Below are 26,742 nucleotides of genomic sequence, written 5' to 3' on the forward strand. Positions count from 1 at the left end.
TAATCAGGAGAAGAAGGAAGCATCCCGTGTAAGACAACTCCACTTTCGTAAGCTTCCTTATAAGCCTCTAACATTACAATGGAATTGACCGTTTTCACCATTTCAATGGCTCTTCTCTTCTCCATCAAGCTGTTTATTTCTTCATCCAAAACGGCTAGTTGAGCATCATAAGAAATTTTAGTCTCAAGACATTCATCAATGACCGATTGGAACTTCTTCATCTTCTCTGAAAGCTGTTTTTCTCAATCAATGGCTTATGTGGCTTGGTCTAAAATCTCAAGACAAGCAGGAAGTCTATCAGTCATTAATGGGATCATGTCTTTTAGTCTTTCAATCATTGGAGACAGGTTTTGATGACCGAAGGGACATCGGGACATGCTTCGATAGTTCCAAACTTTGTCTATAAGTCGGTCAGTTTTTCTTGCTATATAAGTTCTTGAGCTGACAAGCCTTCTACCGCATGCAAAAACTCTAATGCTTCCATTGCAGCGGGAGAACTTAATTTTGGAAATGGTAAAGGGAACTTTGGTAAGGGGACCTTTGTTGTCAAGTCGTCTAGGAGAGCCATCATCTCAATCAGGGTTGGAGCCGACTGAAGGAAAAGGACATCAGTAGTGGTCAGATATCAATTTCAAACCATAATGTGAAAGCAGAAGCATAGTTGGAGTGTTTACCCTTGAAGGTTGGTCAACTTCTTCGTCATCAAAAGAACCATTGCTAGAGACGGGATTCCTCGATGATAGGCTTCCGCTGAGAGGTATAAGGTCTTCTTGTATCCTCGGTGATAGAACCCTCTCTAATATGTTGGCCGACACCTCACCATGCTAAGAGGAGAATGCCACGTCACTAGTAGCTTGAGTTGGAGGATGAGGAAAGGCTTGACTGGGATGGCTTGAAGAAAATGTTGCAGCTTGATCAGTAAGTTCCACCTATTGATTTAGCATAAGCCTCTTTGAAGAATGTGTCATCCTTAAACTTGGAGCTTGTGAGACCCCCTCTTGCGAAATATTAGTCTCAATTTTGGCCTTTTTAGCAGTGGAGAACTAGGGGCAAATGTTGTAACAAGAACATTTTAGACAAAAAAGAGAGCAAATGTAGATGTGTACTTTTAACATTTTCTGGGGATGGCCGCCAAGGCACCAAGGCTAATGGTGCAGAATCCAACCTGGTTGGTTCGAAGGTTGAGGTTAAAATAGCCACAGAAGGAGTAGCAAGTGGCACCTGGATTTGCAAATAATAGGCCGACCACCACAATAAAATTCTGCGGAGACCCACGGCCCGGTACAAAAATCTTGTGACTTAAAGTGAATCAGACCTACAAGTTTGGCATAATCAACTACGTGGAATCTTTCACGATCAATATACACTTTTTGGCCTGGAAGACCGTCTGCCAATGTTAATTCTAGGAAGAAAGGAATGGTCTAACCCAGGCCGAACTGACGAGCACAAAATTGTGAGTTGTAGGGCTCAACAACACATATTGTTCCCTGAACATTCAAAAGTGATTCCATGATGAAGGTCACGGGAAATCAAAAACCGAGCCCATAATGGTCGGTCAGAAGAAGGATTTAAAAGGGTAGAAAAGAGTCTTTCTAGGATGCTATCACTCGAATGAAAGGGGATGAAAAGTTCTGGGGCACGGGTGAAAGATAACTACGAAAAAAGAAAAAGCATTTGTCCAAAGGCTTAAGGGGCATCTCACCCATGAATTTATAAATGGCTATTGGGAAATGGTCAAATGGAAGGGGTGGCCCAAACTCGGGAAAATAGGCATACAAATACGCTTGAAGAAGCCAAAAGGGACCCCTCCTAAAGACAAGTCAGACATAACCAGCTCGTTAAAGCCACGGTAAAAGGAGGAAAGCACTAGGGATGCGAGATCAATAGGCCAATCTTCAACTAAGGCATTGGCCAGACGCGGGTAAGTTTTGGCAACCTTATTAGCCCAAGTACAGATTAAAAAATGACAAATCCAATAGAGAAGAAAGGCAACATACTCTCCCTTTGTGACCTCGCCATTAGAACGTTGGTAGTGAGTACCGTGGGACAGATATCCTGCTTTCTTGGAGAAATCAATTCCATGATCCTCAAAAGATATCATGGATTCTCCATAGAATTCTTCTTCGCTGGACCAAAGCCCCAACATCCAGCAGAGTTGGACTCATTGTACCAAAGTGAAAATGAAAGTTATTAGATGACCGAGACCAAAAACATAGAGCAGTCGATAAGAGAGGTTTATTGGCATCGATAGGGGTTTTGAAAAGATTAATGGCTTCTGCTATACAAAGCCTTCGCCAAGACTGAATAATATTGCGGAACTTAATTACAAACAGAGCAGTCGAGCTGCTTAAATAGAAAATCTTGTACATACAAACAAACTAAACCAAGGTTACTAACCAAGGTTAACTGAAGACTTTAATACAAACCATAGTTACTTTAAGACTTCTGAGACAAACCACAGTTACTTTAATACTTTAATACAAACCACAGTTACTTTAAGACTTTTGAGGCAAACCACAGTTACTTTGAGACTTTACAAGTACAGGACAAAAAGAGGAAAAGACAAGACAAGCACTACTCTGTGTCGAAGTCGGTGTCACTGGTGTAAGGGATGAACATGTCCAATGCATTATCCACTTCGAACTCCAGGTGTTCGCTCATGATTCGCTGAATGACTGGGTGCTGTAATTCGTTGTTGACATCCCAAGCTGTACGGGTGCTGCGGAGGAGGCAAGCTGGCAGGGTTGCAGGATCAACATGGTTGTAGGAGCACAAGGTGGTCATGAAGGTGTACCATCGTTCTTTATGAGCCTCGAGAATCATCACGGTGAACAAAGAGATCTTGATGCGGTGCCATAGAGAGAGAAGGTCGGATCATAGGCAATAAGATTGTGATTGAGGATGGGAGGAGTGACCAGGTGATGATGGATGAAATCAGGTGGTCGATGGAAAATATAGGTGACGAAGGGGTCGTCATCAAGAAAGAGAGTGCGAAGCCATTGAGGTATGGGAGCAAAGAGGCGGAGAAAAGCGGGCTAGACACGAGGTCGTTGGAGACGAAAGTAAATAGTGCCAATAGGATTGGAGAAGATGGTGGAGACTGTACTCAGATAGTGATAGAGAGTATGACGGTTGAAGGTGAGAGCAACTGTGTGAACAGCAAGAAGGTGCCAGAAGAACACGACACATTCTTTATCGAAGAGGGCCGGGTTGATGGTGAAAGGAGTAAGGAAAGGGAAATTTGGGTGACAGACTACCCAATCAAACTGAAGACCACTATTATGGACCATAGAGATAAGAACGGACTGGTAGGTAGAGATGCTATTGGTCCTGAGGGTACGAAGGGAAATATTACTGAAGAGGGATGCTGGAAGATCTGGTAAGAGGTCAAGGAGTGGGTCAGGTGGTGGTGGAGCTGAAGAGGATGAGGAAGCTCCAGGGATAAGGGGCATGCAAAGGGTAGGGATGGAAGAAGATAATGGTAGATTCTTCTTGGTCCTAGAGAGGAAATCGGCAAGGACATTATCTTTGCCTTTGATGTGACGAACCGTAAAAGACCATTGTGAGAACCCTCTTGTGCCCATCGAAGTAGCTGAGATTCAGAGGAGCGTCCTTGAAGCTGTAACATCTTTGGGAAAATTGTCATATCCATCTCGATCTGGAATGTATGGCCAATAAGGAAGAACTGGAATTTCTCGATTCCACGACGAACTGCAAGTATCTCTTTGAATGTGGAGTGGTAGTGTTGTTCAGATGGTTTGAACATGCCACTACGGTATCCGCATACACGTCGTAACTTGTCTGGAGATTCTTCAAGTAGAACTGCACACCATTGGGTATCACTGGCATCTGTCTCGTAGAATACGAAGTCCTGTGGATGGAATCTGTAGAGTTGGTAATGATCAGGCCAGGGCTTTCGGATCTTTGATTGCACTGGGTATGAACAGAGGACCAGGGTGGTGCATCTTTTCTGAGGAGTCGGTGAAGATAATGCGTGAACCGGACCTGGTGTGGTAAGAACTCGGTCATATAATTGATGATGCCTAGGAACTGCTGCAACTCTTGCCGAGTGAATGGGCCATCCGAGAAATCGAGGAGGGAGAGACCAATATGTGGTGTAGCTTGAAATTGTCCTTTGGATATAGTAACACCGAGAAAGTCAATAGTGTCGATTGCAACTTCCATTTGGAATAGGGAAGGAGCCACCTTGAGACCAAAGGGAAGAAGCGTCCCTTTGGAAGTGTCCACCGGGAATACGAATCCGGTTTTGGACTGTCATCCGGATGAATTCGAGTGCCAAAATCCTGCTTTGAGATCAAACTTGCTGAATATCTTCGCCTTAGAGAGTTGAAGATAGAAGGGCAGGCCTTGTAGGTAACGGGAATTTGTCGTCATCCAAAAATGCATTGAGGGGCTGATAGTTGATCACAAGCCTGAAGTTTGCCACGCTCATTCAGCTCTTTTGTTCATATAAAGGCTTCACAAGCCCAAGGGGAAGATGTCTTCTCGATAAGACCTTGTGCTTCTAGCAGGCGACTTCTTGTCGTATCTTGGTGAGATGTTCGAGCTTCATACCAGTGAGTACTGGCTTTGGTAGGATTTGCATCCTCATTCTTTTTGAAAGGAAGCCGGATGAAGAACTTCTGGTTCTGCCAGAGGGGATGATCACACTTGGTAAGGAAGTCTGCATGATTCTCAGCACCACATCGGAGGAACAATTGTGTTTTAATATCTGCAATAGGAGTGATTAGTAGCAAATTAGGAACAGTTGTCCATGGGATGAAATGCTTCTTGTGGCTGAGACCTTGTATACTCCATCGGAGGTGGGGTAACTGACAAAGGATGTCAAAACCAATAAGGGCATCACGACCGGGAAGAGAGGATCCTAGGACTGTATGACATAAGGTAAGAGAGGGAAATATCTGGAAACGGATAGGGTGTTTGGAGATGAGGTTGGCCAGAAAAGGTTTGACCATCAATTGATGAAGAAGCTGCTTGTGAGGTTTCCAACGATCAGGAAGGAAGGATATGGGGAGCTAATATGGTTGTGGAACAACCTGTATCAAAGTATCCAATAACTTTGATAGGACGGTCCCATGTGGTAGGAGATATGGAGAGGCTAGCTTGAGGAAGTGGGGTCTTGGTGATAGCAAAAGCTGGTGACTTAAAAGGGTTAGGAGGGGACAAAGGAGAGGCTATCGGGTAGATGGGGTCAAATCCATCGGACTCGGAGTCGGGTGAGGAAGAGGTATCCAAGTCTTCTTCTTCTTCATTTTCAAGGACAAATAGTAAGTCCGGGGAGAAGTCATCATCTATAGAGTAGAGTGACTCAACATCGGCATCTGGATCATCATTGATGGAGAAGGGGGCAAGCATATGCATTAGTTTGGCCTGCTTAGGTTTGTCAGGGCAATTTCGAGCAAAGTGGCCAATTTTTCCACACGCAAAACATTTGGTGGAGGTCTTCTGCCGAAATTTCTTTCGTTTGAAGAACTTATAGGGCTGCTGCCTATGCTGATGCTGATGCTTGCGTTTGAACCGATGAGATCTGTGCATTCCATTTTTCTCGAGAAATCTTTCTGGACGGGAATTGGTCTTGAAGTGGGACTTCTTCTTGGATGGACAAGAACAGTCTTTGTCTTTGCACTTGATCTTGAGATGAGATGTGTCACACGCATCAGTGAGTCTCTGCGTGGTCTTTTCCCATTGTTTGAAGAAGACTTGCTGATCACATAACTTCTACAGAGCACTAAGGATTTCTTGGTAGAGACGACCGATAGGAGCTTGATCAATTTGGAGGCCAAAATGGTGCAAAGATTTTTGGGCTTCTTTGCCCAAGGGTTCAGGGAAAGAATTGAGGAACACTTGCTTCATATTTGGGTCATCCAATCCTCCAAGGATGTAAAATCGGTCCAACATCCGTGTATAATGCTTAGCAAGATCAGTCTTCTGAAAAGAGCAACACTTCATCTGGAAGTATTCTTCTCGGGCTTTGAGTCTGTTGTTCTCAATGGGTCCAATCATCTCATTGTACAATTGTGCGATAAAGACATCAATAGGAATCTGAGTCCACTGGAGTTGGCGATAACCACCAAGGGCCATAAACCATTCTCTGAGGGTTCCATGGGTACGGGCCAAGAACTTGGTGATAACGATGCGTCGTGGCTCCGGCCAACTAACATTTCTGAGTGAGCCAAGCATGAAACTCAGCGAAATCCGCTCGAGGCCATTTATGAAAAGGGAGACCATCAAAGGTGAAGAGCTGCTTCGGGTCCTGATTGGTAAAGGGACTGGGATGTGGTGCCTGAGGGGGAATATGAGGAGCTGCAGGGCGGCTCCGGGCTGGTCTTCTTTGTGTTGCGAGTATCAACTTCCTTATCGCTGCTATAGATAATGGGTTCGAGTTGGAGCACTGGGAGGCATGCGGCGCCTAGGGGATGGGTTTGGTAAGCAGGTAGAGGACTGCGGGTAGTGGACGAGTCTGTGTCTGAAAAGGAGGTGACAGAGGCAACTTTGGCTATAGACAAAACCGGTATGGTCTTGGGTGGAGTCAAGGTCAACTGAGTGAGAAATGTCGAGGGTGTTACTCTACTGGGAGAGGAATAACAGGACAAAAGCTGAATCAGGGATATCGGGTTTTGATGCAGGAGGAACCCAAGGAACAAAACTAGGGGGTCCTGGATGTTTGTCAGGTAAAGGCTGGAAAGTAGGTTGAACCATGGGTTTTTGCAGCGAAATAGGAATAGGTTGGAAAACAGGTTGAGAAGAGACAGGGTAAGATGTATGGGACCGCTTTGGTTTCGGGGATCTGGCTTTGAGCGAAGCTAGATGTCTCTGTTGGTCCTGTAACTCCTTAAACATAGCAGTGGGAAAACTATGTGGAGCGGCATACTCATGGTAAGATGGGGTTGTGAAAGAATGCGGGAAGAGAGAAGGGCTGGATGGGAATGGTTGAGTTTGAGCCATCACAGGCTATTCTTCCAACAATTTCTTTTCCTTTTCTCGGCCGAGAGAGATGAGAAAGGAGGCATAAGAGGAATCTTTCACCGTCATAGCTATAGTCATCGGCTCCTGGTGGAGAGATTCAATCCGTGTTTTGAGATAACGGATGTCGATTCATTCTGCGGAGTGCAAGAGTATGGTGCTCTTGGTAGGAAAGAAGCTTGTTAGTGCGGAGTTACGGACCAAAGCATTTTACCTTGCCGATTAAGGCGTGCTTCAAGCGTGGAATTGGCAGCCATCGGCCCATGTTGTCAAGGACATTAGGGGAGTGGCTTTCCATTTTGTGGCGGCGACGATCAGCATCTTCATAGTCGGTAGTAGGAGGAAATTCTGCGATGCCATCGACCTGGAAGCCATAAAAGCAGGGGAATAGGGTGCTGAACTTGAGTGCCACAACATCACGGGGGATCCGTTGGAGGGGAAGCGGAGCTGGAGGTAACTACGGTTTCGATGGGCGTGGCTAGGTGGAGGAGATTGAGCTGGTGGCGGAGAACAAACAACCCAAAGAACAGGGTTTATTGTTGCCATAGTCCACTATAAATTGATATCTGCCACGATCTTCTCCAAGTGGTCCGACATTTGGACAACCGGCAGTAGTGGAGCCATAGAGAATCTGGCTGGCGCTTTTTCTTCTTTGGCTTTGGAGGTGGAGGAGGTGGAGGATCTTCTTCAAGATCATCGACGTCATCCATCCAGTACGGAATCCGTAGGGATCATAGAGCACATGTCTGCAGGCTTTGGATATGTGACAAGTGTGCGGCCATCTTCAAGAGGCACTGTAGAGGCAGGATTTATAGCCGTCGAGGTGGAATAGCATACTGGGATGTTATGAGTAGACTCGTAAGCCGTGATCCATGACTCGGGGAATGAGTTTGAGCAGGGTGCTCTGTCGATTTGGCGAGGACATAAGTGATAGTAGGGATTCGGTCCTCTCAATCACGAGCAAGCAGGGCTGCATCATTCTTGGAGAATCCGATATTAAGATTCATGGCATGGTTTTGGAGTGCATACTTGAGACCTGGTAGTGAAGAGTGGCTGCTATTCTTTGTCTCTTTACGGCGCTCTGTCCAACCGCATGCCGAAGCGCCAAGCATCGGGCGGATTCGGATCTTGCAGAGATGTTGTAGTTAGGATACACGTGTAGAAAATAGTGCCATCGTTCGGGGTGGTCACGAGCGTCCGTGATAGTTGCATGCGGAAATTCTTGAATCGGTGTCCGGAAGATTTAGGCGCATGGCTCTTGGGAGACCCTTATGACCGTGGAAGGTAACGGCTATTTGGAGCGCACCAAGATGGAGATGGGTGTGACCTAAGCTGGATCCATTGCGGATCAGCTCGGGCCGATGTTCACAGGAAAATATTGTTCTTTGCCACTAGCAAACACTGATTCGGGAAAAAGGAGGAGCCTGGACATATTCCTTTAGACCCGAGTCTTTTTAGGAGATATGATTTCCGGATCTTCACGGTGCCAGGAGGTAGAAGGCAGGGAAAAACATCATAAGGGTTTATGATGGGAAAGTTGGTCAGAGTGTATTTGTTGTTCAGTAGGGGTATAATTCAGTTCATATAAGTAGTCTACCTTAGAGGCATGAGAAGATTTAAGTGTCACCAGGAGCGAGAAGGGGGTTGTAAACTCATGATAGGAGGTAAGAGGGATGTCTTCCGTCCTTCAGAGATGCACCTGACTGCCTCTAAGGTAGACTACTTATATGAATCGAATTATACCCTCGGTGAACAACAAATACACCAAACCAACTTTCCCATCATAAACCCTTATGATGTTTTTCCTCAGCTTCTTCTACTCCTGGCCACCAGTGAAGATCCGACAATCATATCTCCTAAAAAGACTAGTGGTCTAAAGGAATATGTCCAGGCTCCTCCTTTTCCCTGTAATCAGTCACCGCTAGTGGCAAAGAACAATATTTTCCGTGAACACGCTTCCGAGCTGATCCGCAATGGATCCGGTTAGGTTACACCCATCTCCATCTTGGTGCGCAAAAATAGCCAAGTTACCTTCCACGGCCGTAAGGGTCTCCCGCAAGAGCATGCGCCCAAATCTTCTCGGACACCGTGATTCAAGAATTTCCCGCATGCAACTATCACTTGACGCTCGTATCACCCCGAACGAAGGCACTATTTTCTTACACTGTATCCCAACTACAACATCTCTCCGCAAGATCCGACTCTGCCTCGATGCTTGGCGCTCGACACAGTTGACGCCGTGAGCGCTCGTAAAGAGACAAAGAATAGCAGCCACTCTTCACTACCAGTGTCTGCTATGTACTCCAAAACCATGCCATGAATCTTAATACCGATTCTCCAAGAATGATGCAGCCCTGCTCGCTCAGATTGGAGAGGACCGAATCCCCACTATCACTTATGTCCCTTGCCAAATCGACAGAGCAGCCCGCTCAAACTCATTCCCGAGTCATGGATCACGGCTTACGAGTCTACTCATAACATCCCGTATGCTATTCCACCTCTCGGCTACAAATCCTCGTCTACAAGCCTCTTGAAGATGGCCGCACACTTGTCACATATCCAAAGCCGGCATGTGCTCTATGATCCCTACGCATTCCCACCGGATGGACGACGCCGATGATCTTGAAGAAGATCCTCCACCTCCTCCACCTCCAAAGCCAAAGAAGAAAAAGCGCCACCAGATTCTCTATGGCTCCGCTACCAAGCCGATTGTCCAAATGTCGGACCACTTGGAGAAGATCGCGGGTGATACCAATTTATAGTGGCCTATGGCAACAACAAACCCTCGCTTCTTTGGGTTGCCGTTCTCCGCCACCAGCTCCATCTCCTCCACTACCACGCCCATCGTAAACCAGAGTTACCTCCGGCTCCGCTTCCTCCAACGGATCCCCCGCTGATGTTGTGGCACTCAAGTTCAGCACCCTATTCCCTGCTTTTATGGCTTCGACCGACGGCACGCCAGGAATTTACCTCCTACCGCCGACTATGAAGATGCTGATCGTCGCCGCCATACAAATGGAAAGCCACTCCCCTAATGTCCTTGACAACATGGGCCAGATGGTCGCCAATTCCACAGCTTGAAGCAATGTACTTAATCGCAAGCGTAAAATGCTTTGGTCCGTAACCAAGACTCGAACAAGCTTCTTTCCTACCAAGAGCACCATACTCTTGCACTCCGGCAGAATGAATCTGACATCCGTTATCTCAAAACACGGATTGAATCTCTCCACTAGGAGCTGATGACTATAGCTATGATGGTGAAAGATTCCTCTTATGCCTCCTTTCTCATCTCTGGCCGAGAAAAGGAAAAGAAATTGTTGGAAGAACAGCTCAGGATGGCTCAAACTCAACCATTCCCATCCAGCCCTTCTCTCTTCCCAGATTCTTTCACAACCCCATCTTACCATGAGTATGCCGCTCCACATAGTTTTCCCACTGCTATGTTTAAGGAGTTACAGGACCAACAGAGACATCTAGCTTCGCTCAAAGCCAGATCCCCGATACCGAAGCGGTCCCATACATCTTTCCCTGTCTCTTCTCAACCTGTTTTCCAACCAACTCCTATTTCCCTGCAAAAACCCATGGTTCAACCTACTTTCCAGCCTTTACCTGACTAACATCTAGGACCCCCTGGTTTTGTTCCTTGGGTTCCTCCCAGATCAAAACCTGGGGTTCCTCCCAGATCAAAACCTGATATCCCTGATTCAGCTTGTCCTGTTATTCCTCTCCCAGAGAGTAACACCCTCAGTACATTTCTCACTCAGTTGACCTTGCCTCCAGCCAAGACCATACCGGTTTTGTCCATAGCCAAAGTTGCCTCTGTCACCTCCTTTTCAGACACAGACTCGTCCACTACCCAGAGTCCTCTACCTGCTTACCAAACCCATCCCCCGGCGCCAGATGCCTCCCAAGCTCCAACTGAACCCATTATCTATAGTAGCGACAGTGAAGTTGATACTGCAACACAGCAGCACCAGCCCAGAGCCGCCCCTGCAGCTCCTCATATTCTCCCTCAGGCACCACATCCCAGTCCCTTTACCAATCAGGACCCGAAGCAGGTCTTCACCTTTGATGGTCTCCCTTTTCATAAACGGCCTGAGCGGATTTCGGAGTTTCATGCTTGGCTCACTGTAGAAATGTTAGTTGCTGGAGCCACAGACGGTACTGTTATCACCAAGTTCTTGGCCCGTACCCATGGAACCCTCAGAGAATGGTTTATGGCCCTTGGTGGTTATCGCCAACTCCAGTGGACTCAGATTCCTATTGATGTCTTTATCGCACAATTGTACAATGAGATGATTGGACCCATTGAGAACAACAGACTCAAAGCCCGAGAAGAGTACTTCCAGATGAAGTGTTGCTCTTTTCAGAAGAATGATCTTGCTAAGCACTATACACGGATGTTGGACCGATTTTACATCCTTGGAGGATTGGATGACCCAAATATGAAGCAAGTGTTCCTCAATTCTTTCCCTGAACCCTTGGGCAAAGAAGCCCTAAAATCTTTGCACCATTTTGGCCTCCAAATTGATCAAGCTCCTATCGGTCGTCTCTACCAAGAAATCCTTAGTGCTCTGCAGAAGTTATGTGATCAGCAAGTCTTCTTCAAACAATGGGAAAAGACCACGCATAGACTCACTGATGCGTGTGACACATCTCATCTCAAGATCAAGTGCAAAGACAAAGACTGTTCTTGTCCATCCAAGAAGAAGTCCCACTTCAAGACCAATTCCCGTCCAGAAAGATTTCCCGAGAAAAATGGAATGCACAGATCTCATCGGTTCAAACGCAAGCAAGCATCAGCATAGGCAGCAGCCCTATAAGTTCTTCAAACGAAAGAAATTTCGGCAGAAGACCTCCACCAAATGTTTTGGGTGTGGAAAAATTGGCCACTTTGCTCAAAATTTCCCTGACAAACCTAAGCAGGCCAAACTAATGCATATGCTTGCCCCCTTCTCCATCAATGATGATCCAGATGCCGATGTTGAGTCACTCTACTCTATAGATGATGACTTCTCCCCGGACTTACTATTTGTCCTTGAAAATGAAGAAGAAGAAGACTTGGATACCTCTTCCTCACCCGACTCCGAGTCCGATGGATTTGACCCCATCTACCCGATAGCCTCTCCTTTGTCCCCTCCAAACCCTTCTAAGTCACCAACTTTTGCTATCACCAAGACCCCACTTCCTCAAGCTAGCCTCTCCATATCTCGTACCACATGGGACCGCCCTATCAAAGTTATTGGATACTTTGATACAAGTTGTTCCACAACCATATTAGCTCCCCATATCCTTCCTTCGATCGTTGGAAACCTCACAAGCGCTTCTTCACCTGCACGATGGTCAAACCTTTCTGGCCAACCTCATCTCCAAACACCCTATCCGTTTCCAAATATTTCCCTCTCTTACCTTATGTCATACAGTCCTAGGATCCTCACTTCCCGGTCGTGATGCTCTTATTGGTTTTGACATCCTTTGTCAGTTACCCCACCTCCGATGGAGTATACATGGTCTCAGCCACAAGAAGCATTTCATCCCATGGACAACTGTTCCTAATTTGCTACTAATCACTCCTATTGCAGTATATTAAAGCACAATTGTTCCTCCGATGTGGTGCCGAGAATCATGCGGATTTCCTTACCAAGTGTGATCATCCTCTCGGCGTAACCTGAAGTTCTTCATCCGCTTCCTTTCAAAAAGAATGAGGATGCAAATCCTACCAAAGCCGCTACTCGGTATGAAGCCCGAACATCTCACCAAAGGCACGACAAGAAGTCGCCCGCTAGAAGCACAAGGTCTTATCGAGAAGACATCTTCCCCTTGGGCTTGTGAAGCCTTTTATGTGAACAAAAGAGCTGAATGGTAAACGTGGCAAACTCAGCTTGTGATCAACTATCAGCCCTCAATGTATTTTTGGACGACAAATTCCGTTACCTACAAGGCCCGCCCCTTCTACTTCAACTCTCTAAGGCGAAGATATTCAAGAAGTTTGATCTCAAAGCAGGATTTTGGCAAAGCTGAATTCATCCGATGACAGAGTCCAAAACCGGATTCTACGTATTCCCTGTGGACACTTCCAAGGGATGCTTCTTTCCTTTGGTCTCAAGGTGGCTCCTTCCCTATTCCAAATGGAAGGCAAATGACACTATTGACTTTCTCGGTGTTACTATATCCAAAGGACAATTTCAGCTACAGACCACATATGGTCTCTCCTCCTCGATTTCTCGGATGGCCCATTCACTGCAAGAGTTGCGGCCAGCCTAGGCATCATCAATTATATGATCAAGTTCTTACCACACCAGGTCCGATTCACGCATCATCTTCACCGACTTCTTAGAAAAGATGCACCACCCTCGGTCCTCCTGCTCATACCCAGTGCAAATCAAAGATCTCAAAGCCCTGGCCCGGCCATTACCAACTCTGCTGCATTCCATCCACAGACTTCGTATTCTACAGACAGCATGCTGATACCCAATGGGGTGCGCTTCTACTTGAAGAATCTCCGCACAAGTTGCATGACGTATGCGGATACCGTAGTGGCATGTTCAAACCATCCGAACAACACTACCACTCCACATTCAAAGAGATACTTGCAGTTCGTCGTGGAATCAGAAATTCCGCTTCTTCCTTATTGGCCATACATTCCAGTCGAGATGGATATGACAGCCTTTCCCAAAGATGTTACAGCTCAAGGTAGCAGCTCCCGAATCTCGGCTACTTCGATGGGCACAAAGTGGTTCTCACAATGGTCTTTACGGGGCGTCACATCAAAGGCAAAGATAATGTCCTGCGATTTCTCTCTAGGACCAAGAAGAATCTACCATTATCTTCTTCCATCCCTACCCTTTGCATGCCCTTATCCCTCGGAGCTTCCTCATCCTCTTCACTCCACCACCACCGACCCACCCGACCCACTCCTTGACCTCTTACCAGATCTTCCAAAGATCCTCTTCGAATATTTCCCTTCGTACCTCAGACCAATAGCATCTCTACCTACCATCGTTCTTATCTTTATGGTCCATAATAGTGGTCTTGGTTTGATTGGGTAGTTTGTCACCCGATTTCCCTTTCCTTACTCCTTTCACCATCAACCCGGCCCTCTTCAATAAAGAATGTGTCGTGTTCTTCTGGCACCTTCTTGCTGTTCACACAGCTTGCTCTCACCTTCAACCGTCATACTCTCTATCACTATCTCGAGTACGATCTCCACCATCTTCTCCAATCCTATTGGCACTATTTACTTTCGTCTCCAACGACCTCGCTGTCTAGCCCGCTTTCTCCGTCTCTTTGCTCCCATACCTCAATGGCTTCGCTCTCGCTTCTTGATGACGACCTCGTCACCTATATTTTCCATCGACCACCACGATTTCATCCATCATCACCTGGTCACTCCTCCCATCCTCGAATCACAATCTTATTGTCTATGATCCGACCTTTCTCTCTATGGCACCAAGATTCAAGATCTCTTTGTTCACCGTGATGATTCCGAGGCTCACAAAGAACGATGGTACACCTTCATGACCACCATGTGCTCCTACAACCATGTTGATCCCGCAACCCCTCGCCGCCTTGCCTCCTCCGCAAAGACCCGCATGCTTTGGGATGTCAACAACAATTAAGCACCAAATCATTCAACGAATCATGAGCGAACACCTGGAGTTCAAGTAGATAATGCATTGGACATGTTCATCCCTTACACGTGACACCGACTTACGATACGACTAGTGCTTGTCTTGTCTTTTCCTCTTTTTGTCCTGTACTTGTAATGTCTCAAAGTGCTCGTGGTTTGCCTCAAAAGTCTTAAAGTAACTGTGGTTTGTATTAAAGTGTTAAAGTAACTGTGGTTTGTCTCAGAAGTCTTAAAGTAACTATGGTTTGTATTAAAGTCTTCAGTTAACCTTAGTTAGTAACCTTGGTTTAGTTTGTTTGTATGTACAAGATTTTCTATTTAAGCAACTCGACTGCTCTGTTTGTAATTAAGTTCCGCAATGAAATGAATACTCTGAATATGGTATCAAAGCCTTGTGAGTAGTTCCTTTGCCTTCTGTTCAACGGAGCTCTGCTCCTTGGCCTTTCTCTGTTATGATGATGATATCCCTTTATGCAGCCTAAGTATGCTCTGCAGTTGCCGTCTTCGACGGATCCTCTGCATCAGAAATAGGTGTGTGTGGTGTACAGTGCTCTTCTCCGACTAGGTTGGTAACGTCCCTTGAGTAAGGTGTGGGTCTGCAGACAGAGATCGCTCTAAATCCCGGACACTCGGGTTACCTCCAGATGCAGTCGAAAAGGACACTATTCACCATACGCCATGCTTACTATTCCCATCTCATACAGATAAGAGTCAGGTGCATCTCTGAAGGACGGAAGACATCCCTCTTACCTCCTATCATGAGTTTACAACCCCCTTTTGCTCCGGTGACACTTAAATCTTCTCATCAGAGTATTCTTTTCATTGCGGAACTTAATTACAAACAGAGCAGTCGAGCTGCTTAAATAGAAAATCTTGTACATACAAACAAACTAAACCAAGGTTACTAACCAAGGTTAACTGAAGACTTTAATACAAACCATAGTTACTTTAAGACTTCTGAGACAAACCACAGTTACTTTAATACTAACCTTGGTTAACTGAAGACTTTAATACAAACCATAGTTACTTTAAGACTTTAATACAAACCACAGTTACTTTAAGACTTTTGAGACAAACCACAGTTACTTTGAGACTTTACAAGTACAGGACAAAAAGAGGAAAAGACAAGACAAGCACTAGTCTGTGTCGAAGTCGGTGTCACTGGTGTAAGGGATGAACATGTCCAATGCATTATCCACTTCGAACTCCAGGTGTTCGCTCATGATTCGCTGAATGACTGGGTGCTGTAATTCGTTGTTGACATCCCAAGCTGTACGGGTGCTGCGGAGGAGGCAAGCTGGCAGGGTTGCAGGATCAACATGGTTGTAGGAGCACATGGTGGTCATGAAGGTGTACCATCGTTCTTTGTGAGCCTCAGAATCATCACGGTGAACAAAGAGATCTTCGGTACTGGTGCCATGGAGAGAGAAGGTCGGATCATAGGCAATAAGATTGTGATTCAGGATGGGAGGAGTGACCAGGTGATGATGGATGAAATCAGGTGGTCGATGGAAAATATAGGTGACGAAGGGGTCGTCATCAAGAGCAGAGAGTGACAGAAGCCATTGAGGTATGGGAGCAAAGAGACGGAGAAAACGGGCTAGACACTGAGGTCGTTGGAGACGAAAGTAAATAGTGCCAATAGGATTGGAGAAGATGGTGGAGACTGTACTCAGATAGTGATAGAGAGTATGACGGTTGAAGGTGAGAGCAACTGTGTGAACAGCAAGAAGGTGCCAGAAGAACACGACACATTCTTTATCGAAGAGGGCCGGGTTGATGGTGAAAGGAGTAAGGAAAGGGAAATCTGGGTGACAGACTACCCAATCAAACTGAAGACCACTATTATGGACCATAGAGATAAGAACGGACTGGTAGGTAGAGATGCTATTGGTCCTGAGGGTACGAAGGGAAATATTATCAAGAGGGATGTGGAAGATCCGTAAGAGGTCAAGGAGTGGGTCGGGTGGTGGTGGAGCTGAAGAGGATGAGGAAGCTCCAGGGATAAGGGGCATGCAAAGGGTAGGGATGGAAGAAGATAATGGTAGATTCTTCTTGGTCCTAGAGAGGAAATCGACAAGGACATTATCTTTGCCTTTGATGTGACGAACCGTAAAAGACCATTGTGAGAACCACTGTGCCCATCGAAGTAGCTGAGATTCAGGGAGTACGCTTGAATCGTAACATCTTTGGGAAAGTATGTCATATCCATCTCGATCTGGAATGTATGGCCAATAAGGAAGAACTGGAATTTCTCGATTCCACGACGAACTGCAAGTATCTCTTTGAATGTGGAGTGGTAGTGTTGTTCAGATGGTTTGAACATGCCACTACGGTATCCGCATACACGTCGTAACTTGTCTGGAGATTCTTCAAGTAGAACTGCACCCCATTGGGTATCACTGACATCTGTCTGTAGAATACGAAGTCCTGTGGATGGAATCTGTAGAGTTGGTAATGACTGGGCCAGGGCTTTCAGATCTTTGACTGCCTGGGTATGAACAGAGGACCAGGGTGGTGCATCTTTTCTAAGGAGTCGGTGAAGATGATGCGTGAATCGGACCTGGTGTGGTAAGAACTCGGTCATATAATTGATGATGCCTAGGAACTGCTGCAACTCTTGCCGAGTGAATGGGCCATCCGAGAAATCAAGGAGGGAGAGACCATTATGTGGCTGTAGCTGAAATTGTCCTTTGGATATAGTAACACCGAGAAAGTCAATAGTGTCGACTGCAACTTCCATTTTTGTGGGTGAAAGCATTATACCATGGGCTATGGTGATGTCTAAGAACTGCTGAAGTAGAAGAGCATGATCTTCTTCTGTACTGGAGAAGAGAAGTATGTCGTCTATATAGATCAAAGCATGTTCTTGAATGGGAGCATAGACCTGTAGCATAGCTTGTTGGAATAGGGAAGGAGCCACCTTGAGACCAAAGGGAAGAACTGTCCACTGGAAGTGTCCACCGGGAATACAGAATCCGATTTTGGACCTGTCATCTGGATGAATTCCGAGCTGCCAAAATCCTGCTTTGAGATCAAACTTGCTGAATATCTTCGCCTTAGAGAGTTGAAGTAGAAGGGCAGGCCTTGTAGGTAACGGGAATTTGTCGTCAGCCAAAAATGCATTGAGGGGCTGATAGTTGATCACAAGCCTGAGTTTGCCACGTTTCTGTTCAGCTCTTTTGTTCACATAAAAGGCTTCACAAGCCCAAGGGGAAGATGTCTTCTCGATAAGACCTTGTGCTTCTAGCAGGGCGACTTCTTGTCGTGCACTGGTGAGATGTTCGGCTTCATACCAGAGTGATCGGCTTTGGTAGGATTTGCATCATCATTCTTTTTGAAAGGAAGCCGGACGAAGAACTGGTTCTCGCAGAGGGGATGATCACACTTGGTAAGGAAGTCCGCATGATTCTCAAGCACCACATCGGAGGAACAATTGTGCTTTAATATCTGCAATAGGAGTGATTAGTAGCAAATTAGGAACAGTTGTCCATGGGATGAAATGCTTCTTGTGGATGAGACCATGTATACTCCATCGGAGGTGGGGTAACTGACAAAGGATGTCAAAACCAATAAGGGCATCACGATCGGGAAGAGAGGATCCTAGGACTGTATGACATAAGGTAAGAGAGGGAAATATCTGGAAACGGATAGGGTGTTTGGAGATGAGGTTGACCGAAAAGGTTTGACCATCGGCTGCAGTGAAGAACTGCTTGTGAGGTTTCCAACAGTCAGAAGGAAGGATATGGGGAGCTAATATGGTAGTGGAACAACCTGTATTAAAGTAACCAATAACTTTGATAGGACGGTCCCATGTGGTAGGAGATATGGAGAGGCTAGCTTGAGGAAGTGGGGTCTTGGTGATAGCAAAAGCTGGTGACTTAGAAGGGTTAGGAGGGGACAAAGGAGAGGCTATCGGGTAGATGGGGTCAAATCCATCGGACTCGGAGTCGGGTGAGGAAGAGGTATCCAAGTCTTCTTCTTCTTCATTTTCAAGGACAAATAGTAAGTCCGGGGAGAAGTCATCATCTATAGAGTAGAGTGACTCAACATCGGCATCTGGATCATCATTGATGGAGAAGGGGGCAAGCATATGCATTAGTTTGGCCTGCTTAGGTTTGTCAGGGCAATTTTGAGCAAAGTGGCCAATTTTTCCACACGCAAAACATTTGGTGGAGGTCTTCTGCCGAAATTTCTTTCGTTTGAAGAACTTATAGGGTTGCTGCCTATCCGATGCTGATGCTTGCGTTTGAACCGATGAGATCTGTGCATTCCATTTTTCTCAGAAATCTTTCGGACGGGAATTGGTCTTGAAGTGGGACTTCTTCTTGGATGGACAAGAACAGTCTTTGTCTTTGCACTTGATCTTGAGATGAGATGTGTCACACGCATCAGTGAGTCTATGCGTGGTCTTTTCCCATTGTTTGAAGAAGACTTGCTGATCACATAACTTCTGCAGAGCACTAAGGATTTCTTGGTAGAGACGACCGATAGGAGCTTGATCAATTTGGAGGCCAAAATGGTGCAAAGATTTTAGGGCTTCTTTGCCCAAGGGTTCAGGGAAAGAATTGAGGAACACTTGCTTCATATTTGGGTCATCCAATCCTCCAAGGATGAAAAATCGGTCCAACATCCGTGTATAGTGCTTAGCAAGATCATTCTTCTGAAAAGAGCAACACTTCATCTGGAAGTACTCTTCTCGGGCTTTGAGTCTGTTGTTCTCAATGGGTCCAATCATCTCATTGTACAATTGTGCGATAAAGACATTAATAGGAATCGAGTCCACCGGAGTTGGCGATAACCACCAAGGGCCATAAACCATTCTCTCGAGGGTTCCATGGGTACGGGCCAAGAACTTGGTGATAACAAGACTGCCTCGTGGCTCCAAAGAATTCTAACATTTCTCGCAGTGAGCCAAGCATGAAACTCCGAAATCCTCTCAGGCCATTTATGAAAAGGGAGACCATCAAAGGTGAAGAGCCGCTTCGGGTCCTGATTGGCAAAGGGACTGGGATGTGGTGCCTGAGGGGGAATATGAGGAGCTGCAGGGGCGGCTCTGGGCTGGTGCTGCTGTGGGGCAGTATCAACCTCACTGTCGCTGCTGTAGATAATGGGTTCAGTTGGAGCCTGGGAGGCATCTGGCGCCGGGGGATGGGTTTGGTAAGCAGGTAGAGGACTCTGGGTAGTGGACGAGTCTGTGTCTGAAAAGGAGGTGACAGAGGCAACTTTGGCTATAGACAAAACCGGTATGGTCTTGGGTGGAGTCAAGGTCAACTGAGTGAGAAATGTACTGAGGGTGTTACTCTCTGGGAGAGGAATAACAGGACAAGCTGAATCAGGGATATCGGGTTTTGATCTGGGAGGAACCCAAGGAACAAAACCAGGGGGTCCTGGATGTTGGTCAGGTAAAGGCTGGAAAGTAGGTTGAACCATGGGTTTTTGCAGGGAAATAGGAGTAGGTTGGAAAATAGGTTGAGAAGAGACAGGGTAAGATGTATGGGACCGCTTCGGTTTTGGGGATCTGGCTTTGAGCGAAGCTGGATGTCTCTGTTGGTCTTGTAACTCCTTAAACATAGCAGTGGGAAAACTATGTGGAGCGGCATACTCATGGTAAGATGGGGTTGTGAATGAATCAGGGAAGAGAGAAGGGCTGGATGGGAATGGTTGAGTTTGAGCCATCCTGAGCTGTTCTTCCAACAATTTCTTTTCCTTTTCTCGGCCAGAGATGAGAAAGGAGGCATAAGAGGAATCTTTCACCGTCATAGCTATAGTCATCAGCTCCTAGTGGAGAGATTCAATCCGTGTTTTGAGATAACGGGTGTCGATTCATTCCACGAGTGCAAGAGTATGGTGCTCTTGGTAGGAAAGAAGCTTGTTCAGTGCGTTCGGGACCAAAGCATTTTACGCCGCCAGCTTAAGGCGTGCTTCAAGCGTGGAATTGGCAGCCATCTGGCCCATGTTGTCAAGGACATTAGGGGAGTGGCTTTCCATTTGTGGCGACGACGATCAAGCATCTTCATAGTCGGCAGTAGGAGGGAAATTCTGGCCGATGCCGTCGAATGGAAGCCATAAAAAGCGGAATAGGGTGCTGAACTTGAGTTCGCCACAACACCACAGGGAGATCCGTTGGAGGGGAAGGCGGAGCCGGGAGGTAACTCGGTTTCTGAGGGCGTGGATTGGTGGAGGAGATGGAGCTGGTGGCGGAGAACAAGCAACCCAAAGAACAGGGTTTGTTGTTGCCATAGTCCACTATAAATTGGTATCTCGCCACGATCTTCTCCAAGTGGTCCGACATTTGGACAACCGGCTTGGTAGCGGAGCCATAGAGAATCGGGCGGGCGCTTTTTCTTCTTTGGCTTTGGAGGTGGAGGAGGTGGAGGATCTTCTTCAAGATCATCGACGTCGTCCATCCAGCCGGGAATGCCGTAGGGATCATAGAGCACATGTCCGCCAGGCTTTGGATATGTGACAAGTGTGCGGCCATCTTCAAGAGGCTTGTAGACAAGATTTGTAGCCGTCAGAGGTGGAATAGCATCTGGGATGTTATGAGTAGACTCGTAAGCCATGATCCATGACTCAGGAATGAGTTTGAGCGGTCTGCTCATCGATTTGGCGAGGACATAAGTGATAGTAGGGATTCGGTCCTCTCCAATCGAACGAACAGGGCTGCATCATTATGGAGAATCCAGATTAAGATTCATGGCATGGTTTTGGAGTCTATAGCAGACTGGTAGTGAAGAGTGGCTGCTATTGCTGTCTCTTTCGAGGCGCTCCTCTCAATCAGTACTCAAACGCCAAGCATCGTGCGATTCGGATCTTGCAGAGAGATGTTGTAGTTGGGATACACCGTAGAAAATAAGTGCCATCGCTCAGGGTGGTCTGAACGTCCGTGATAGTTGCATGCGGGAAATTCTTGAATCGTGTCCGGAAGATTTAGGCGCATGGCTACCGGGAGACCCTTACGCATCGTGGAAGGTAACGGCTATTTTGATCGCACCAAGATGGAGATGGGTGTAACCTAACTGGATCCATTGCCGGATCAGCTCAGAACTGATGTTCACAGGAAAATATTGTTCTTTGCCACTAGCAGTGACCTGATTCTGGGAAAAAGGAGGAGCCTGGACATATTCCTTTAGACCCTGAGTCTTTTTAGGAGATATGATTGTCCGGATCTTCCTGGTGACCGAGGTAGAAGACTGGGGAAAAACATCATAAGGGTTTATGATGGGAAAGTTGGCTGGGTGTATTTGTTGTTCAGCCGGGGTATAATTCAGTTCATATAAGTAGTCTACCTTAGAGGCATGAGAAGATTTAAGTGTCACCGGAGCAGAAGGGGGTTGTAAACTCATGATAGGAGGTAAGAGGGATGTCTTCCCTCCTTCAGAGATGCACCTGACTCTTATCTGTATGAGATGGGAATAGTAAGCATGGCATATGGTGAATAGTGTCCTTTTCTGACCAGACCGGAGGTAACCCGAGTGTGCCGGGATTTAGAGCGATCTCTGTCTGCAGACTCCACACCTTACTCAAGGGACGTTACCAACCTGGTCGGAGAAGAGCATCAGACACCACACACCTATTTCTGATGCAGAGGATCCGTCGAAGACGGCAACTGCAGAGCATACTTAGGCTGCATAAAGGGATATCATCATCATAACAGAGAAAGGCCAAGGAGCAGAGCTCCGTCGAACAGAAGGCAAAGGAACTACTCACAAGGCTCTGATACCAAGTACGGAGTCGCGCCTACGCACCTAAGAAAAGGCGCTTACTAGGGGAAGGGTGGCAACTCTATATTAGCTAGAGTATACAGCCTCGCTGAGCGATGTGGGACTAAAGCTTCCCCAAGTATAGAGTCGCGCCTACGCACCTGAGAAAATGCGCTTACCAGGGGAAGGGTGGCAACTCTATATTAGCTAGAGTATACAGCCTCGCTGAGCGATGTGGGACTAAAGCTTCCCCAGCTTTGCCACAATCCACACCCCCATCGAGGACTGGCTCTGATACCAAGTACAGAGTATTCATTTCATTGCGGAACTTGATTACAAACAGAGCAGTCGAGCTGCTTAAATAGAAAATCTTGTACATACAAACAAACTAAACCAAGGTTACTAACCAAGGTTAACTGAAGACTTTAATACAAACCATAGTTACTTTAAGACTTCTGAGACAAACCACAGTTACTTTAAGACTTTAATACAAACCACAGTTACTTTAAGACTTTTGAGACAAACCACAGTTACTTTGAGACTTTACAAGTACAGGACAAAAAGAGGAAAAGACAGGACAAGCACTAGTCTGTGTCGAAGTCGATGTCACCGTGTAAGGGATGAACATGTCCAATGCATTATCCACTTCGAACTCCAGGTGTTCGCTCATGATTCGCTGAATGACTGGTGTCGTAATTCGTTGTTGACATCCCAAGTCGACGGGTCTGCGGAGGAGGCAAGTGGCGGGTTGCAGGATCAACATGGTTGTAGGAGCACATGGTGGTCATGAAGGTGTACCATCGTTCTTTGTGAGCCTCAGAATCATCACGGTGAACAAAGAGATCTTCGGTACTGGTGCCATGGAGAGAGAAGGTCGGATCATAGGCAATAAGATTGTGATTCAGGATGGGAGGAGTGACCAGGTGATGATGGATGAAATCAGGTGGTCGATGGAAAATATAGGTGACGAAGGGGTCGTCATCAAGAGCAGAGAGTGACAGAAGCCATTGAGGTATGGGAGCAAAGAGACGAAGAAAATGGGCTAGACACTGAGGTCGTTGGAGACGAAAGTAAATAGTGCCAATAGGATTGGAGAAGATGGTGGAGACTGTACTCAGATAGTGATAGAGAGTATGACGGTTGAAGGTGAGAGCAACTGTGTGAACAGCAAGAAGGTGCCAGAAGAACACGACACATTCTTTATCGAAGAGGGCCGGGTTGATGGTGAAAGGAGTAAGGAAAGGGAAATCGGGTGACAGATCACCCAATCAAACTGAAGACCACTATTATGGACCATAGAGATAAGAACGGGCTGGTAGGTAGAGATGCTATTGGTCCTGAGGGTACGAAGGGAAATATTATCAAGAGGGATGTGGAAGATCTCGGTAAGAGGTCAAGGAGTGGGTCGGTGGGTCAGGTGGTGGTGGAGTCAAGAGGATGAGGAAGCTCCAGGGATAAGGGGCATGCAAAGGGTAGGGATGGAAGAAGATAATGGTAGATTCTTCTTGGTCCTAGAGAGGAAATCGGCAAGGACATTATCTTTGCCTTTGATGTGATGAACCGTAAAAGACCATTGTGAGAACCACTGTGCCCATCGAAGTAGCTGAGATTCAGGGAGCTGCTTCTGCTTGAACTGTAACATCTTTGGGAAAGCTGTCATATCCATCTCGATCTGGAATGTATGGCCAATAAGGAAGAACTAGAATTTCTCGATTCCACGATGAACTGCAAGTATCTCTTTGAATGTGGAGTGGTAGTGTTGTTCAGATGGTTTGAACATGCCACTACGGTATCCGCATACACGTCGTAACTTGTCTGGAGATTCTTCAAGTAGAACTGCACCCCATTGGGTATCACTGGCATCTGTCTGTAGAATACGAAGTCCTGTGGATGGAATCTGTAGAGTTGGTAATGACTGGGCCAGGGCTTTCAGATCTTTGACTGCCTGGGTATGAACAGAGGACCAGGGTGGTGCATCTTTTCTAAGGAGTCGGTGAAGATGATGCGTGAATCGGACCTGGTGTGGTAAGAACTCAGTCATATAATTGATGATGCCGAGGAACTGCTGCAACTCTTGCCGAGTGAATGGGCCATCCGAGAAATCGAGGAGGGAGAGACCAATATGTGGCTGTAGCTGAAATTGTCCTTTGGATATAGTAACACCGAGAAAGTCAATAGTGTCGACTGCAACTTCCATTTGGAATAGGGAAGGAGCCACCTTGAGACCAAAGGGAAGAACTGTCCACTGGAAGTGTCCACCGGGAATACAGAATCCGGTTTTGGACCTGTCATCTGGATGAATTCCGAGCTGCCAAAATCCTGCTTTGAGATCAAACTTGCTGAATATCTTCGCCTTAGAGAGTTGAAGTAGAAGGGCAGGCCTTGTAGGTAACGGGAATTTGTCGTCAGCCAAAAATGCATTGAGGGGCTGATAGTTGATCACAAGCCTGAGTTTGCCACGTTTCTATTCAGCTCTTTTGTTCACATAAAAGGCTTCACAAGCCCAAGGGGAAGATATGTCTTCTCGATAAGACCTTGTGCTTCTAGCGTGGCGACTTCTTGTCGTGCATCGGTGAGATGTTCGAGCTTCATACCGAGTGACTGGCTTTGGTAGGATTTGCATCCTCATTCTTTTTGAAAGGAAGCCGGATGAAGAACTTCCGGTTCCGCCGAGGGGATGATCACACTTGGTAAGGAAGTCGCATGATTCTCAAGACCACATCGGAGGAACAATTGTGCTTTAATATCGCAATAGGAGTGATTAGTAGCAAATTAGGAACAGTTGTCCATGGGATGAAATGCTTCTTGTGGCTGAGACCATGTATACTCCATCGGAGGTGGGGTAACTGACAAAGGATGTCAAAACCAATAAAAGCATCACGACCGGGAAGTGAGGATCCTAGGACTGTATGACATAAGGTAAGAGAGGGAAATATCTGGAAACGGATAGGGTGTTTGGAGATGAGGTTGACCGAAAAGGTTTGACCATCAGCTGCAGTGAAGAACTGCTTGTGAGGTTTCCAACAGTCAGAAGGAAGGATATGGGGAGCTAATATGGTTGTGGAACAACCTGTATCAAAGTATCCAATAACTTTGATAGGACGGTCCCATGTGGTAGGAGATATGGAGAGGCTAGCTTGAGGAAGTGGGGTCTTGGTGATAGCAAAAGCTGGTGACTTAAAAGGGCTAGGAGGGGACAAAGGAGAGGCTATCGGGTAGATGGGGTCAAATCCATCGGACTCGGAGTCGGGTGAGGAAGAGGGATCCAAGTCTTCTTCTTCTTCATTTTCAAGGACAAATAGTAAGTCCGGGGAGAAGTCATCATCTATAGAGTAGAGTGACTCAACATCGGCATCTGGATCATCATTGATGGAGAAGGGGGCAAGCATATGCATTAGTTTGGCTCGCTTAGGTTTGTCAGGGCAATTTCGAGCAAAGTGGCCAATTTTTCCACACGCAAAACATTTGGTGGAGGTCTTCTGCCGAAATTTCTTTCGTTTGAAGAACTTATAGGGTTGCTGCCTATGCTGATGCTGATGCTTGCGTTTGAACCGATGAGATCTGTGCATTCCATTTTTCTCGGGAAATCTTTCTGGACGGGAATTGGTCTTGAAGTGGGACTTCTTCTTGGATGGACAAGAACAGTCTTTGTCTTTGCACTTGATCTTGAGATGAGATGTGTCACACGCATCAGTGAGTCTATGCGTGGTCTTTTCCCATTGTTTGAAGAAGACTTGCTGATCACATAACTTCTGCAGAGCACTAAGGATTTCTTGGTAGAGACGACCGATAGGAGCTTGATCAATTTGGAGGCCAAAATGGTGCAAAGATTTTAGGGCTTCTTTGCCCAAGGGTTCAGGGAAAGAATTGAGGAACACTTGCTTCATATTTGGGTCATCCAATCCTCCAAGGATGTAAAATCGGTCCAACATCCGTGTATAGTGCTTAGCAAGATCATTCTTCTGAAAAGAGCAACACTTCATCTGGAAGTATTCTTCTCGGGCTTTGAGTCTGTTGTTCTCAATGGGTCCAATCATCTCATTGTACAATTATGCGATAAAGACATCAATAAGAATCTGAGTCCACTGGAGTTGGCGATAACCACCAAGGGCCATAAACCATTCTCTGAGGGTTCCATGGGTACGGGCCAAGAACTTGGTGATAATAGTACCGTCTGTGGCTCCAGCAACTAACATTTCTGCAGTGAGCCAAGCATGAAACTCCGAAATCCACTCAGGCCATTTATGAAAAGGGAGACCATCAAAGGTGAAGAGCTGCTTCGGGTCCTGATTGGTAAAGGGACTGGGATGTGGTGCCTGAGGGGGAATATGAGGAGCTGCAAGGGCGGCTCTGGGCTGGTGCTGCTGTGTTGCAGTATCAACTTCACTGTCGCTGCTATAGATAATGGGTTCAGTTGGAGCC

The sequence above is a fragment of the Telopea speciosissima genome, chromosome 9 (assembly GCF_018873765.1).
Source record: "Telopea speciosissima isolate NSW1024214 ecotype Mountain lineage chromosome 9, Tspe_v1, whole genome shotgun sequence".
Lineage (NCBI taxonomy): Eukaryota > Viridiplantae > Streptophyta > Magnoliopsida > Proteales > Proteaceae > Telopea > Telopea speciosissima.